The 16,026-nt window shown below is 36.1% G+C and overlaps 1 protein-coding gene and 2 long non-coding RNA genes across 3 annotated transcripts in view; 1 reads left to right on the forward strand and 2 right to left on the reverse strand.

Annotated features, from left to right (window-relative positions):
- LOC129739410 (uncharacterized) overlaps nucleotides 1-16,026 on the forward strand; it is a 363,355-nt gene that overhangs the window by 98,850 nt on the left and 248,479 nt on the right. The window lies entirely within an intron of this gene.
- Nucleotides 3,821-4,553, reverse strand: LOC129740974 (uncharacterized). The gene is made up of 3 exons (XR_008736410.1): nucleotides 4,431-4,553; nucleotides 4,018-4,364; nucleotides 3,821-3,950 (listed from the first exon to the last, which is right to left on the reverse strand). It is a non-coding gene; the product is annotated as an uncharacterized LOC129740974 (long non-coding RNA).
- Nucleotides 10,377-13,069, reverse strand: LOC129740834 (uncharacterized). The gene is made up of 4 exons (XR_008736378.1): nucleotides 12,710-13,069; nucleotides 12,400-12,649; nucleotides 11,812-12,171; nucleotides 10,377-11,754 (listed from the first exon to the last, which is right to left on the reverse strand). It is a non-coding gene; the product is annotated as an uncharacterized LOC129740834 (long non-coding RNA).

Here is a 16,026-nt window from a genome sequence, read left to right on the forward strand (position 1 = left end):
GTCCATGACGAAAACCAAATTGTTCATCAGGGAAAATAGAATTCTGATTAATGTGAATCATCATTCTATTCAAAATAACTCTCTCAAATAGTTTACTTAAAGAAGGAAGCAAACTAATTGGTCGATAACTTGAAGGCTCTGAAGCACTTTTTCCAGGTTTCAAAATTGGAGTTACTTTGGCATTTTTCCATTTATTGGGAAAATAAGCCAAGTGAAAACATTTATTGAAGATTTTAACTAAAAAATTTAAAGTGCTTTCAGGCAACTTTTTAATAAGAATATAGAAAATCCCATCTTCCCCCGGGGCTTTCATATTTTTAATTTTTTTTGAAAATCAATTTAAGTTCATCAATATTTGTCTCACAAGAACTTTCAAACACAATTTGCTTAGAAAGAATATCATCAAATTCTAGGGAAATTTGAGCATCAATTGGACTTACAACGTTTAAATTAAAATCATGAGCAGACTCAAATTGTTGGGCTAATTTTTGAGCTTTTTCTGAATTAGTTAAAAGAAGTTTATCCCCATCTTTCAAAGTAGAAATTGGCTTCTGGGGCTTTTTTAGAATTTTAGTTAATTTCCAAAATGGCTTTGAGTAGGGTTTTATGTCCTCTACTGCTTTAGCAAAATTTTCATTATGAATGAAATTTAAACGACGTTTGATCTCTTTTTGAAGGTCGCAATAAATTAATTTCAAATAAGGATCCCTAGTTCGTTGAAATTGGCGTCGACGAATGTTTTTCAGTCGTATCAAAAACTGAAGATCATCATCAATTAAAGGTTGATTAAATTTATGTTTAACTTTAGGTATTGAAGCGGCTCTAGCATTGACTATTGAAGTTGTCAAATTTTCTACAGCCAAATCAATATCTTCTATTGAATTCAATGGAACGTTTACATCTAAAATACGTTCAATAAAATTCATATACCGCTCCCAGTTAGCCTTTTGAAAATTAAAAGTTGATTTTAAAGGGTTTTCAATGGGACTTTGGGATAAAGAAAATGTTACTGGAAGGTGGTCTGAATCGAGGTCCGCATGAGTAACTAATTGACTACAATGCTCGCCTAAATCCGTTAGAACCAAATCAATTGTGGAGGGATTTCTAATTGAAGAAAAACAAGTATGCCCATTAGGATATTCAACAGTATAATAACCTGCAGAGCAGTCATTAAACAAAATATTCCCATTTGAATTTGATGAAATATTATTCCAAGATCGGTGTTTTGCATTAAAGTCACCAATAATAAAAAATTTAGATTTATTTCTGGTGAGTTTTTGTAAATCTCCCTTCAACAAATTTTTTTGTTCACCGCTACATTGAAAAGGCAAATATGCGGCAACAATTATAATTTTCCCCATAGAAGTTTCTAATTCAATTCCAATTGTTTCTAAGACTTTTGTATTGAAAGAAGGAAGAAGTCTAAATTTGAGACGACTATTGATGACAATAGCTACACCCCCACCTTGTCGATCAAGTCGATCATTTCGTAAAATTTTAAAGAAAGCATTGCTTTTCAAATTATTGTCTGGCTTTAAAAAAGTTTCAGTGATGGCAGCAATATGTATGTTATGAGTTTTCAAAAATAAAAAGAACTCGTCTTGGTTAGCCAGCAAAGATCTAGCGTTCCAATTCATAATATTTAAACATCTATTTGGATCCATGAGGGAATCGTAAAGTCATAATAATTTTGTTAGCATAATTAAAAGAAGTTTGGAAAGCTTCATACATTGAATTTGCTTTCAACATAAGTTGCATCATTTCCATTAAATTTTGATGCAAAAATTTTAATTTTTCCTCAGTAATCTCACCCAAATCAACAAAATTGTTAGAATCAGAAGAGGAAGGAGAAGAAAAAGTATTTGAATTTCGGGGATTTTCCCAAGCCTTCGCATGAACGTTGAGATTTGGTTTTTTCCCATTTTTATTAGTTAAACCTGAAGAGGGCAACCCATTTTCAACCACCTCTGAGAACGATAAACAACGAGTCTGTGGCGCAGAATCAGCCCAGGTAACATTAAAATCACTTCGGGTATTACCCAGCCGTGATTCCAATGTAGGCCGAGGCTGACTGCGAACAGGCAGGTTGTTTGCCGGTCTGACGTGTGTAGACGAAAAAGAGGAAGGAGGAGAAGAAACTTTTCTGGAAACTTTGGGATTTTTCCTAGAAGCAACAATTTTTGCCCTAACGGGACAATCTAGAGAATTCGAAGAATGATTACCTGCGCAATTCGCACACTTAAAAAATTCTGTTTTTGGCTTATCACCACCAAAAAGGCATTTAGATTTTTCATGATCGAATGAGCCGCAAAACATGCATCTGGCATTCATTCTACAATTTTTAGTGCCATGACAAAAAGCTTGACAACGACGACATTGCGTAATATTTTGTAAAAAATTGGTATGGGCTTTACGAAAAGGTTCAAATTTTACTCGACAATGAAACATAAGACGAGCCTTTTCCAAAATTTTCAAATTATTAACCTGATCCTTTTTAAAATGGATCAAATAAAGTTCAGGAGCAAAACCAACACTACTGGTATTATTCGTGTTGGTTCTTTTCCTCATTTGAATTACTTGAATTGGAGAAAAACCTAACAAAGAATTTAATTCTGCTGTGATCTCATCCGGTGTCTGATCGCCGGTGAGACCACGAAGTACAACTTTAAAAGGACGATCACCTCTAGTGTCGTACGTAAAAAATTGGTGTTTTTTATTATTCAAATAATTTAAAATTTTTTGAAAATCATTAAAAGATTCCGCCAATATACGAGCAGTTCCCCTTCGACCGATCTGAAAAGAAATCTTCACATCCTTGACGGAAGTGGCGATTTCTTTTCGAAAGGCATTGAAGTCAGGAATCGTGACCGTTATTGGTGGAATCTTTTCGTTTTTAAGAGTATAAGAAGAAGAAGAAGGTTTCTTAGTACTCTTATCAGAATTAAATATGAATATTTCCTCATCACCGATGTTATGAAGGACATCGAATGAATTGGAAATTTCAACTTTTTTGGCAGATGGCCCTGGATTAGGTTCAGCAATCCGTTTTCTTCCGGCCCTTGAGCCGGCCGAAGACTTCCCCATGCTGGAAAGAAAAGAGAAAATATGAATAAAAGAAAATGAAAATAATTTTAGCACTGAAAAGTGCTGATTGAAATACAGGTAAGGAAAAAATAAATAATGTAAAATGTTCCTGCAGGTACACAGCAACGATACGATGCTCCGGCGTACGTGTTGACGGCTCAACGGTACAGATGGAAGTGTTCCTAAAACGGTTGAAATTCAACAATTCATTATGATTGAAAAATAACAGTTATGGGAGTTCTTTCAGAAATACCATAAAATGGTTCAATAAAAGGCATAAATGATTAAATAAAAATGAGCGTGCGTGGCACCAGTACGAGGTATTTGATTGCAATAAGGCTGCACTCTAATTCTCCGTGACTCAGATTTGAAGGAAAACAATTCAAAATGCGCCAAAACTGGGAAAACTCAAATTTTGATTAGAACGGCACAACTCAAATATGAATAATAGGGGTTTTCGCGATTTCTGAGTTGTTTTTAATCAGGCATTTCTAAAGAGCGTCTGAACGGTCTGAGCCAAAACAACTCAGAATTTTATAAAATTTTCACACGGTTTCGAAAGGGCTTGTATTTTTTTAATAAAAAAAAGTGAATTTCGGATCGAATTAAATAAATTTAAACAGCTTCATGCTTCATGAAAATAATTTTATTTACCGTCGCCTTTTTTCTCATCGAAATTAGAGAGTGGCAACCAGCATTTTTTGCTATTGACGAGTAGGATATCGTCCCCTCCTGCCAACAGAAGAATTTCTCGATGCCGTTCTTTTAATCTGACTTCCACCGATCCCTTGGCCGCATCCGATGGAATTGGTTAAAATAACTCCCATTCGGGGCACTGCCAGCAGGATTCTGTTTATTTTTTGTGTCTGAAATAAAAACAGGAAATTGTACTGCATTCCTACACATACATATAACCTTTCACAGTAGACTTACTCGTTTTTGTTCGTTGTCATACCGGATTGTTGGACTGATAGTTATTTTCTCTCGCTAAACTCCTGTTACGACGACAAGTTCCATGTTGATTAGAATCAGCTGACAATTATGCGCAAGTTGGTTGCCAAACTGCAGCACTGCATTTTCGAAAAAATACTGAACTAACGCTGATTCTGCCCATAATCAATCCGCCGAGAAATGTATCCGATTTGTATCTGGATTTTATTTTAAACCCGATTTATCAGAATTTGAAAACCGTTGGGTTGGGTTTGATGGAAAAAAGATCCAGAACAACTGGAACTTGCCAATGTTTGTCTGACCAAAAAAGGCTTCCGGCGGGAATATACCTGGAGAGAAAAACTAGATTAGAAATCGATGAAAGTAAATAAAATCCTTAATTTTTAAAATCTTACCTATCGCGTTTTCACCGTGGTTGATAATCTTCACATCCTGCCGTACGATGATTAGGGTTGTTCCCTTGAGCCAATGGATTTTTCCGTTGTATCTGCGATTACGCTGCATCCGGTGGAAACCTGTGGAAACTAACCTGAAAAAAATAACAAACAAAAGAAAATTTAAAATTTAACCGCTACCGTAAAGATTTCTAGAAGAAAATATAAAGTCGTTAATTATTTTTTCTGCTTTTTAAATCACAAATGTTTTTTTTTTTTGTCAACTGCAACTTCGACCATCGAAATCGAACAACAAACATTGGAAATTTGGATCACTCTGAGTTGTTTTCATTCATCTTGATCCAAAACATGTGCGTCTTCGTTAAGTTCCAGGTTTTGAAACTCACTAGATGAAAACAACTCAAAATTTTGATTGAATCCAATTCAGTTGTTTTCATCACCGTACATGATGCGACTTCTGAACCAAAACAAATCAGTCTCTGAATAATTTAAAATTATCGTGTGGAACAAATATCAATTTCTTCTTTTGTCACCTCCCTCCCCCCCTTCGAAACTTCAATGCAGTGTACACCATACCCGGCACCATGGCTTCGTATGAGCTGTTATGTAGTGAATGTATTATGTGTAACTGTGAGTATAATTTGGATGAATGAGTCAGTCAGTTGCACAACCAGTCAAAAATTTATAACATTTTTAATGTTATACATTTACTACAGGTATTCCGGCATCCGTGTATATACCTGGCCAGCTGGCAATTGAATGACCATTCTTATTTACTCATTCATATGGACATAAACATCTTACCATTTTCGAAAGCTCATCCCGCATAAATCAGTATTATACAGTGACTATTCCTATTATCTTCTTCCCAAGACACCCAAAAGATAACCTCTATAGTTTTGGATTATTAATGTAAGATAAGGCTTATCATTTTTTCATGGAATGGAATCGTTTGGACGCACTTTACGATACAGTGAACGGGTCGTTAAGAAGAGTAACCATTCAAATTTTTTGCCTTTTTTTACTGTTCCAAAACGTATTTCATGATAACACGTATCGTTACTTTATAATCCATCTATAAAATGAGGACGATATAAATTATCGTCAGTTAACAATGGAACCATTGTAACCCGTACTGGGGTATTGAATTTCTTAACTTAATTTTTTTTTTCAGAAATAATATGAGAGAAGATTCATGGAACTTATTTATTTTATTAAAAATGCTTTCGTACAAAAAATCATTTAAGTTTTCACATGCGCGTAATCAAATTACCCGCACAGATATTGCATTAGCACCTTCCGGATGTTGCAAGAAGAACCTTCCGCTGCACCTTCCGGTTGTTTCAAACGCCTTCCATATGTTGCAGAAATGGTTGTTTTTTCCATTTCCATGGAGTAACCTACCGGTAGTTCCATCCTGAGGTTACCGGTAAAGCAAAATTTCTCGCTTTCCGCAGATCGCAATCCTTGCCGGATCTGTCTCGGAATCTGTAAAGCACATCGAAAAAATAAGTTAAAATTTCTTGCTATGAAGATGAGTTCACTTACCATAGCCGCCTGCGTGTTGCTCAACATCGGAAGCTTCCTCCGAACTCGAAAACTTTTTATTTTTAAGCAGACAATTTTTAATACCTACTACCGACGTTGTTTTTTTTTCTCTGGACAAATAAATTATTTCAGCGGCGTGTCTTGAAGTGACAGCAGAAAAATTGACGGTGTGTTGCAAAAATAATCAATACGTTTCTAGATCATTTATCGTATCTTCCAAAAATATTTCTTTATCTTTTTATCGCGTTGCAAAAAAACGCAGTTTGTTCTTAATACTATTAACCAAATCTTTCAGATATAATATTTAGCTATTTCTAGCAAGAGCACATTTATCAAAGGCGCAATTCGAATCAGTACCATAAATGTTATCAGAGATGAATCATTCTGAAGATTCTGAGTATAGTATCTTACTATGCGGGATCTTACCAAACCAAGAAACCTTACCACTATCCTTTAGTGTTGACTCATTCTTCATGTAAATTGTACTTTCATATTCATCATCAATCACCATTGCACATTGAAAATTCTTGCCATGTAGTTTGGCAAGTATTTATTTTAAATTTCCCACTCTCACTTCTCCACCCCCACCGTATAAATGCAGTAGAAAATTTTGCAACTTATGTACAACCACTACCCCTTCAATATCACGTTGGACTTGCTTTTCAAATACATTGACTTCCACTTTGCATCATTTTTCTCCTTTTCTTTCATTACACGCATTTGTACAACTTTAAAAATAGCATTTTTTATGCGTCGGATATTAACAAGCAACTCGAACAGGATAAAAAGGCAAGAAGAACCTTTGCACTGTGCCCTATAGTCCCATTTTTTAAAGCGTCGGCTTACTGTGATATTTGACGCTAATTCTGAATTATTCTAACTTCAGGTAATCAGCACAGTTTTCCACTCACATACTGTAGTTGTTATCGCCTATTCGATCAATTTCCTCCACAGAAGCCAAGTAGGTAAACAAGAATGTGCTCAAGCTTCCTTAAAAATTGGTGGGTATAAAATAAGGTCGCCAGATCATTTTAGGGACGGCCAATTTTATCGAAAAAAATCTGGCAAAATCCGTGCATTTGATTTCAAAATGTTCAACCCAATATCCGGGCCTAATTTTTTTTTCATCCAAAACATAAGCAGATTTTAAATTGTATTTCAGACTTTCAAACACAAGTCATGATTATTTGGATAAAACTGGCTTAATCTTTTTGGGCGTAAAAATGAAAAATTATAATAATCCAATTTAAGTTTTTTTGTGATACATATTTTTCAAATAACGTGAATAATCTGGGCAACCGGGCCTGACCGGACTTTCCTCAAATCTAGGCAAGTCTGGTTAAATCTGGGCAATAAAAAGCTTTCAAAATTTCAAAAAGGTAAACGACTCATTTTGATTAATGTTTTATGTGAACCCGAGAAAGACCAATCAAAATACGCAAGTAATAAATACAGAACTAAAAGTAAATCCAGAAAGTTTACGCGAACGCTTGCGCGGTTGTTCGTTTTAACTCACCCGTCGGTGTAAAGTTAAATTTAATTCCTAGAAAATCGGAGAAATTACGAATTGACAAAATGTTCGAAAAGCAGCTATCTTTGAAATTTGTCAAAAATGTTTCGAATTACGTAAACTTTTCAACGCTCTTTTCAATATTCATTTGGTGTGATTTAAACAATTTTGACGGTTCATTGATTGAAAAGTACGGTTTTACACCACTTTTTGACATTTTGTGGTCATGATCATAATAAAAAATCAACAAAAATATATCCTTATATACAACGTATAGCTTTTAACAACGTATAGCTTTCATGGAAACTATGTAAAAATTTTTTTTGTGCATTCCATAGCTGATCTACAGTCTTTTTTCCGAAGCATATTTTTCGGATTTTTTATCTTCGACTTTGAATAAGGGAAAACTGAAGAGTTGTTGCTGAATATTGTCTAAGAAATATATTTGAGTAACGTTACGAGATTTCCAAAACTATAAACTTTGTGAGAATCGGTTAAGAAACAAGAGAATCAGGAGTGTGAAGTTGACACTCCAGGTACTGTAACGGTTACAAATATCTGGGACGGAAGAGGGTTGAAACTCTTCTTTGTACTTTTTTTTCTGTTCGGTACAGAGTACTTTTAAAGCCCTCAAGAAAACTCGATATAATTAGAAAAATATAGATAAACTGAATTTGAGGATGAGTTTAACCAATTGACTTAAAATCCAAAAAAAATAGGTAAACTGGATTGAGATTGACGCCTTTCTAAAGGCAACGAAAAAAAAGTTGATTGAGAAAATTAAATAAATGAGCCTGACTCTCCAGACTTGTAATGTTCCTCAAGATTTTATTTTTATTCAAAACCCTTTGATTTCTCTTTATCAGCTTTTAAGTAGAATAAAAAAAAAGCAAGATTAAGGAAGCTAATCGCTGACAGAAAAAAAATGACGAGCTTGAAAACCCCGATAAGCTAAACCGACTTGCAAGTGGACGCCTTGGTCGCCTGGAACCCTACCACTCCCCGTTGATTAATGACAAACAACTTGCTTACATCATTAATTTTAAGCGGCAAAATCAGCATCTCCATTAGCGTTCCCAGTTTGACAGGTTGCGTTTCCGCTTCATTCCGGAACTTTGGCTGCAGGCAGCAGCCTGGCTGGCTAAATCAATTTGTTCGCGCAGTTGCTGTTTGTAATTTAAATTTTAATTTCATTTGTCTAAATAAATTACCATCATCAGGTTCGTCGGCTTCTTCGCCGTTGTCATCCTATTTAATGTCCTCTCTCCAGGCACTCTACTTCCTCGAAGCGCTACAAGTAGATCTCCTATGCATAAGCCGGGGCAGTTCGGATGAATTTATTTACCCAGCCAAGATATTATGTAGTGAAGGATTTTCGCGATTTTTTTTGTCACCAATCTCGCAAAACGGCGGAAAATTGAGAAATTGTGTGAATGAAGCTGCCGCCACCGGTTGATTCTCGTGGAAAGTTAACATCGATTTTGTACACAAACCCGGCCGAACATACACGCAAACAGCTCCAAACGGGCGGAAGAAATGAGCATTTTGAGTAAATACAAATATTTCCTAGATTGATGGAAAGTGGATGGAAAACCTGCCGGAAGTGAGAAGCAAAAAAAAAATCATGCTGACAAGCGACAATCGAAAAGTCAACAACAACAACAAGAGCATCGGCGACATTCGAAAGTGCGACGAATTTCCTTTGGAGCCTGGCTGCGGGGTAACGATGATTAAATTTAGCAAATAATATTTTCCAGTCTGGTGCGTTCCTGGGGAGGAACATTGCTTCAAACTAATGGAGGAATCGGGAGTGTTTGAGTTAACCATTTCGGTCGAAAAGAACGGTGATGGCAGCTCTTAAATATATGACGAACTGCTGTTTCGCTGCCAGTGAGCCTGACAATTTCAATTTAGCTCGGTACAAATATTGGTACAATTCGTTCTTCCCGTCTGATGAAAGGGTTTCAAATGAAATCATACAAGGAGCACATCTCATGTCAATTTTGCTCTTCAATCGTTCTTTTCAATTGCACTTAAGAGCAAGTTCACAAAAAAAGTGAAATCACAAGGCAGAGATTCATTGCAGGGTTATAAACTCATTTAAGCACCCTAAACAAGAATAAATATATATTTTCTATTCACTTTTAAGAAACTTCTTAAAATATTTGATAAGCCAAAAATATATGTTACGGGTTGAGAAGTATCTACTAGAAAAATAAAAGACAACAAAGCGAAAAAACTTCTAATTTGAAGCGAGATTATAATCAATCGCTAAAATAGAATTCTGATTAATGTGAATCATCATTTTATTCAAAACAACTCTCTCAAATAGTTTACTTAACCCTCATCCGCATTAGATTTCATTACCCTAATCAGCACTAGGAGTGTCAATTTGACACCACAAGCTCAAATCGTTATAACTGACGTGTTAAACCGATTTAAACAAAACAAAACTTACATCAAAAGAAATCTTGTAATGTCAGTAAAATATGTTTAGAACATTGTATACAGCAAAAGTTACAAGTTTTCTCGTTATTCAGCATGAAAGAAAAAAAATCCGAAAAAACATGCCTCACGAAAACTGCTGTAGTTCATATATTACCATCATGTCACCATCTACCGCCCAGTTAAGCGGTTTTTCAACTTCAAACATGTGTAATAAAAAAACGACGGCAGATTTTTATTCGCTTTCTTTTCCAATACATCTCAAAACTGCTCTACTTTCAATTAAAAATTTAGTGGAATGCGAAAATTATGCGCTTTTCAAAATAATTAACTAAATTTTGAGGTGTTCAACTGGCCCTATTACCGCCCACTCGACTTTTTTGGGTATCAATAAGGTTTTCTTAAGGAAAAACTATCTAACAACACGGAAACTGCCCGCATGGAGCAGTATCATACAAGAACGATCCCCATTATCTTCTTCCCAAGACACCCAAACGATTCCCTTTATAGTTTTGGATTATTCAAGAACGATTATACTAATCGTTTTTTCATGAAATGGAATCGTTTAGACACAAATAACGATACAGGGAACGGGTTGTTAAGTAAATAAACGATACATTTTTTTTGCTTTTTTCTCTCGATTCCAAATCGGATGAAACCATACTGGTTATCTTTAGTTAATCGTTCATTTTCAATATTGCGGATGCTACAGTGTATCTTCTTAAAACAGTTTTACGATGAAATTTAAAAAATAGTAGACGATTCGTGTTATCATTTATTTATTAAATAAGCCGTTGATTGTTATTACACTATCATATAATTTCATATTATATCATATTATTTCATACATCAAGCTTTCGTATCGAACATCCATTTCGAAAAACTTTTAATTTATAATAATTCTAATTTTTTTTTAAACTAAGAACTTTATAAAATTTAGAAATTAATTCTGATCCACGCTCCTTTATTTACTTATCACAAACTAAGCTTTGCCAATTGATCATGACATGATCATGAAATTTGATTCGAAACTATAAATCATCTCATTTTATTCCTATTTTTTTATCGTTTTTTTTGACGCATTAATTTAAGATGGAAATGAATTCACATTCGATGACGTTTACATGATTTCTAAAACTATCAAGCGCAGTAATCAGTGTTTAACAAATAAAAATCTAATATTTATCGATCAATTTAAAAAATAAATGGAAAAGTACCTCGAAAAATCCTTTCCAATAATGAATAGAAATCTCGACAAATATAATCGAAGTTGATTGCAGCTGGAGGTTTTGACATATAGTTGATTGATATATTCAAAAAGTTGCGCAAACACTGGAAGCTGTCAGACTATTCAATCTTAAAAATGAACAAAATAATTAATCAGCTGATAGAACGCCAAATCCAAACAAAAAATGACCTATGTAGGATGGATACCGGGAGAAATCCTCCACGATAATAATCAGATCGCCGGAATCGATTCTAATGTTACTGGCATTGTTGTTTATCTGGTTTTTACGCCGTATTTCGAACTTGTAGGAAAACAGTTTTTGATAAGTCGGTTGAACCGATGTTTCGCGTTTGCCAGTTGGAACTCCACCGCATTGAAAAATTTACTTAGGGAATGAACATCCTCCAGAGCCGCAGTTTCCGCGATGTCACCATATCACCGCAGACACTGTAGTGATTGTCTATTGGCCTCGTCAGTCGGGGTGAATCTAGAATATTGTCCTTCCATACAAACATACGACTCCTTCTTCTGAATACTCGCAGCTTTCTTTGGGCAGTTCCTAGAACCCGATGTATGCTCTCAGAATGGTATACCTAAAAACAAAATAAAAATGTAAAGTCAAAATTACAGCGTACAGACATGTTTATTACCAAAATATGACGACGCAGGGACAACCTTGGTGCTACCTCTAAGGCCGTTATCATTGGAATGTGTGCTGCGGATGCAATTCTGAAATTGCTGGCCGTGTTGCTGTTTCAAACGCTGACTAATGGAAATACTGGAGCCACATCTTATACACTTTGTTCGATTGTAACCGCCACCTGAACAACTTCTTGTAGCAGGAGCTGAACTGGTTCGCGTTTGATGGATATGGTGAGGAAGGTAGCTAGTGCTGTGGTGATGGTCTCTTTCGATGGAAAGTAGGTAGTGAATTCGGTGATGGTGCTTGTGCCGCTGGTTGTGGTACGATAGATAACGACTAGAGTCAAACTTGGCCGAGAAACTGATTCCTATAAGCAAACAGAATAGTTTTCGGTTATCTAATCGGATTACCGTTATTTATCCAAATTTCATGATATTTCCGAACCGTAGATTTTAAATTAATAAAAAAAAATCAGATTCCATGATCTGAATTCTGATAACTTTCTGATTTACGGATCACTAGAGGAAATTCCGGCAAGCCGATCCACCAACATAAAAAACAAATTGAGCCTAACATGAAATTTTATAAAACTTACAACATTCATAATCAAGATGTAGACTCCACGGCATTCCAAAGGTACTGTCGAAATCAATGCCTCCAAATTCGACAATTCGCTGCCGATGACATCTCCAGTGCCGTCATTGAGTTATTTTACGCTCAATGAATTTTTTTCGCGACAACAGCTGCAACCACTTCTACGTGGCCCAGTGTCTACGTTGTTCCGGTGTTGTTAAACCCGGGTACTGGAGTTTGTCCGGGTACTGGACCTGCTGTCCATTGTCGGCCTGTACGGAGTGTTAAAAAAATCAATATTTTCGCAAAACAAACAAAACTTTTTTACTTACCTTCATTGTTCACGTTGTCGTTGGCCTCTGTGCGCATATTTTCGAATGCTCTTGTGGCCATTAATGCTTTGCCTGGCCAAACTTTAGGGTTTTTTTTTCTAAATTGTTTACGTAAATATATATGTTTCACATGCCTCGTGTTTGTTTTTCCTAAAGTGACATGACAGTGCAGCAAAGACACCAACACTCAGTCAGACACGCAAATTTTTTTTCTCTAACATCTTTAATCGTATCTTCCAGAAATCTTTCCTTATCATCCCAGCAAAGCTTTTTAGCCTGTGCCATAAGCAAAAACGCAAAACGGATCGCAACTATTAATGTAATCAGAATCAAATAATTCTGACGATTAAGTGTACGGTATTTGACTATGCGGGTGTTCTTTTTAGTATTTTCCATGTAACGAGCTGTCAAAAGCATTTTGAGGAACTTGAGAGAATACATTTTGTGAAATTTTTCCCGCAAATTTTTGACAAATTGTAACAAAGCGCGTTGCCTGACAAAATGATGATTCCAGGCAAACAGCCTCATGTAACCGGTTACTTTCAGCAATAAAACATCATTTTCTAACATAATCGATCTAAATTCTTCTTATAATTTACACATTTGACACAATACATGCGTTAAAAACAAAGAAATTGTGCGTGACCGGTCATTAGGAACCCACACTTTTTTTTAAACACCAATTACCGCCCATCACTAAACGCTTCAAAAAACAACAACTATTGAAAAAATCGGAAATTTTTCGATGCAAATCTATTCTACGAAAATAAAACTATCGTTTCAAGTCGATTTTAGGTCAAATAGGTACTATCTTGAAAACAAAAACCCTTTTTGCCCTAGGAGTACAGTAATGCTTAGTTCGCTAACAGGCGTCGAATTCAACAATTTGACCGGAAACCAAAAACTAAACATTTAATTTCTGGCTATAGTTGGCATAATTAAGTGATGTTTTTTCAGTGAAATGATCAAACAATGATGCCGATACAGAACACAGGTCTTATTTTTGGAGAAAACATCCCAGTTTTTTCAAAATACAAACAAAAGGGTGATTCTGGGCGGTAAATGGTGTCTGGGCGGTAGATGGTGACATGATGGTACACTTAAAAAAAAATTTTTGCATTATGCAAGACCAGACCAGAAATATTTTTTAAATTTTTTTTAATGAAATGGTCACAAAAAGTTAAAAAAAGTGGTCTAAAAAACCTACTTTTCATTCGATTCCCAAGCAACCAAAAGTCACATATTTACTTGAATATATGTAGGCATAGAAAGTTATACATTGGCTGACAAAAAGAATCAACTGCCTAATTCCCTTTAGTGAATTTTATTTACTCATTAATGAACTTGAAAGTTGCAAAAGTGATTAATATGTACGTTGTATGTGACTTGTTTTGCCCAATTCCCATGAGTGAACTATATGTACTCATTAACGAACTTGAAAGTTGCAAAAGTGAACTATACGTACGTTATACGGGACCTAAGTCACATAAAGGGCATAAAAGTGCTCACAACGGGATTTGATAAGTCACAAAAAGTGCATTGATGTTCTTTCAAAATCAAATCACCTCTCCGAGTTCTAGTTTCAGTTAGAAGAACATCTAGACGTGGTCTCGTGATCGCGTGTTCGATTCTCATCACGAAGTTCGGGGTTCGATCCCCAAGCCAGGCAAGTTTTTTTTCAACAAGTAATTTTGTACTTGAGTAACCATGCTGATTCGATATATGTAGGAAATGTAGGGAAGAAGCAATTGAGCAATTTGTCGAGTTTGGAATCCAACGCGTGGCATCATGGCGGCACCGGTACAGAACACAGTAAATAATCAAAAGAAGGTGACATGAACCGAAGCCAACGGTTCAGTTGAGAAAGAGAGAGATTTTTTTGCTCATTTTGCGATTTTTTGGAAGCTGAATTAAGAGGCCGCTGAAAGCTGATCATGAGTACTTGTTTTGGAACTTGAAAGTATCAATAAGAACTTAAATTTTGAGCTGCATAGAACGTACTTCATATCAATGATGGGGCTGAGTAAGCGTTTTTGTACCTGTTTTATGGGACTTTTGGTTGCTTGTGCATACACGGAACATGAGAAAACATGACGATAATTTTCTCACTTGAAGCCCGCGTGGGAGCAAAATAATTTCAAAATTTACAAACATAGCGGACTCTCTGTCATATCTGATTTAAACAAACTTCAGACGACATTTTAAACGATCTTTTCACTATGCAGTTGGAATTGCTATTCGCAACAACATTGTAAACGACTAAAGATATCATTTCTGATACGATTTCATGTTTGCTGGGCTCTGTCTGCCGAATAATGTTTACTGGGTGGGCTTTGCTACTGGCTCAATTAAAGGGTGATACGGTCAAAATTTGGTCAAGGGAAAACGCGTGTAAATCGGTGAAATCGCTTATTTAAAAAAAACAAATTAAATTTCTTTTTTAAGTTTAATTAGTAAAAACTTCAGGAAAAATATACAGTTTCATTCGCTTTTCCAAATCCGAATTGCCGGGCCTTACGCTTAACCCCTGCCATCAGATTTTGTACAACCACCTTGTCCACCTTCTTCGCCGCAGAAAGCCAGTTTGCCTTGAACTGCTGCTCGTCCTTAGCAGTTTTTTGGTCTTCCTCAGGTTCCGCTTGACAATAGCCCAGTATTTTTCAATTGGGCGGAGCTCTGGCGTGTTGGGAGGGTTCTTGTCCTTGGGAACCACCTGCACGTTGTTGGCGGCGTACCACTCCATGGCCTTTTTACCGTAATGGCAAGATGCCAAATCCGGCCAAAACAGTACGGAACAATCGTGTTTCTTCAGGAAAGGCAGCAGACGTTTATTCAAACACTCTTTCACGTAAATTTCTTGGTTGACAGTCCCGGAAGCTATGAAAATGCTGCTTTTCAAGCCACAGGTACAGATGGCTTGCCAAACCAGATATTACTTCGCGAACTTTGACAGTTTCATGTGCTTTAAAATCTCTACCACCTTCTGCCGTATAAAACTCCTGTCCCGGAAGCTGCTTGTAATCGGCTTTGACGTAGGTTTCGTTGTCCATTACCACGCAGTCAAACTTCGTCAGCATCGTCGTGTATCCAGACTTCCCGGCTGTCGACAAACGTTACCCAAACACTTTAATTACATTTGTATCGGTTGATTTGGCAACTTTTAGCGATTTTGCCAGCTTTGCGTGCGAGTAGCTCGGATTTTCGCGATACGCGAGCAAAATTTTGATACGCTGCTCTTCTTCCTTGGACGGCATTTTGACAACTGAAGAGTGAATTCCAAAATCAAAATAGGAGCAACATTCTACACACACACCTTC

This window comes from Uranotaenia lowii, chromosome 1 (assembly GCF_029784155.1).
Source record: "Uranotaenia lowii strain MFRU-FL chromosome 1, ASM2978415v1, whole genome shotgun sequence".
Classification (NCBI taxonomy): domain Eukaryota; kingdom Metazoa; phylum Arthropoda; class Insecta; order Diptera; family Culicidae; genus Uranotaenia; species Uranotaenia lowii.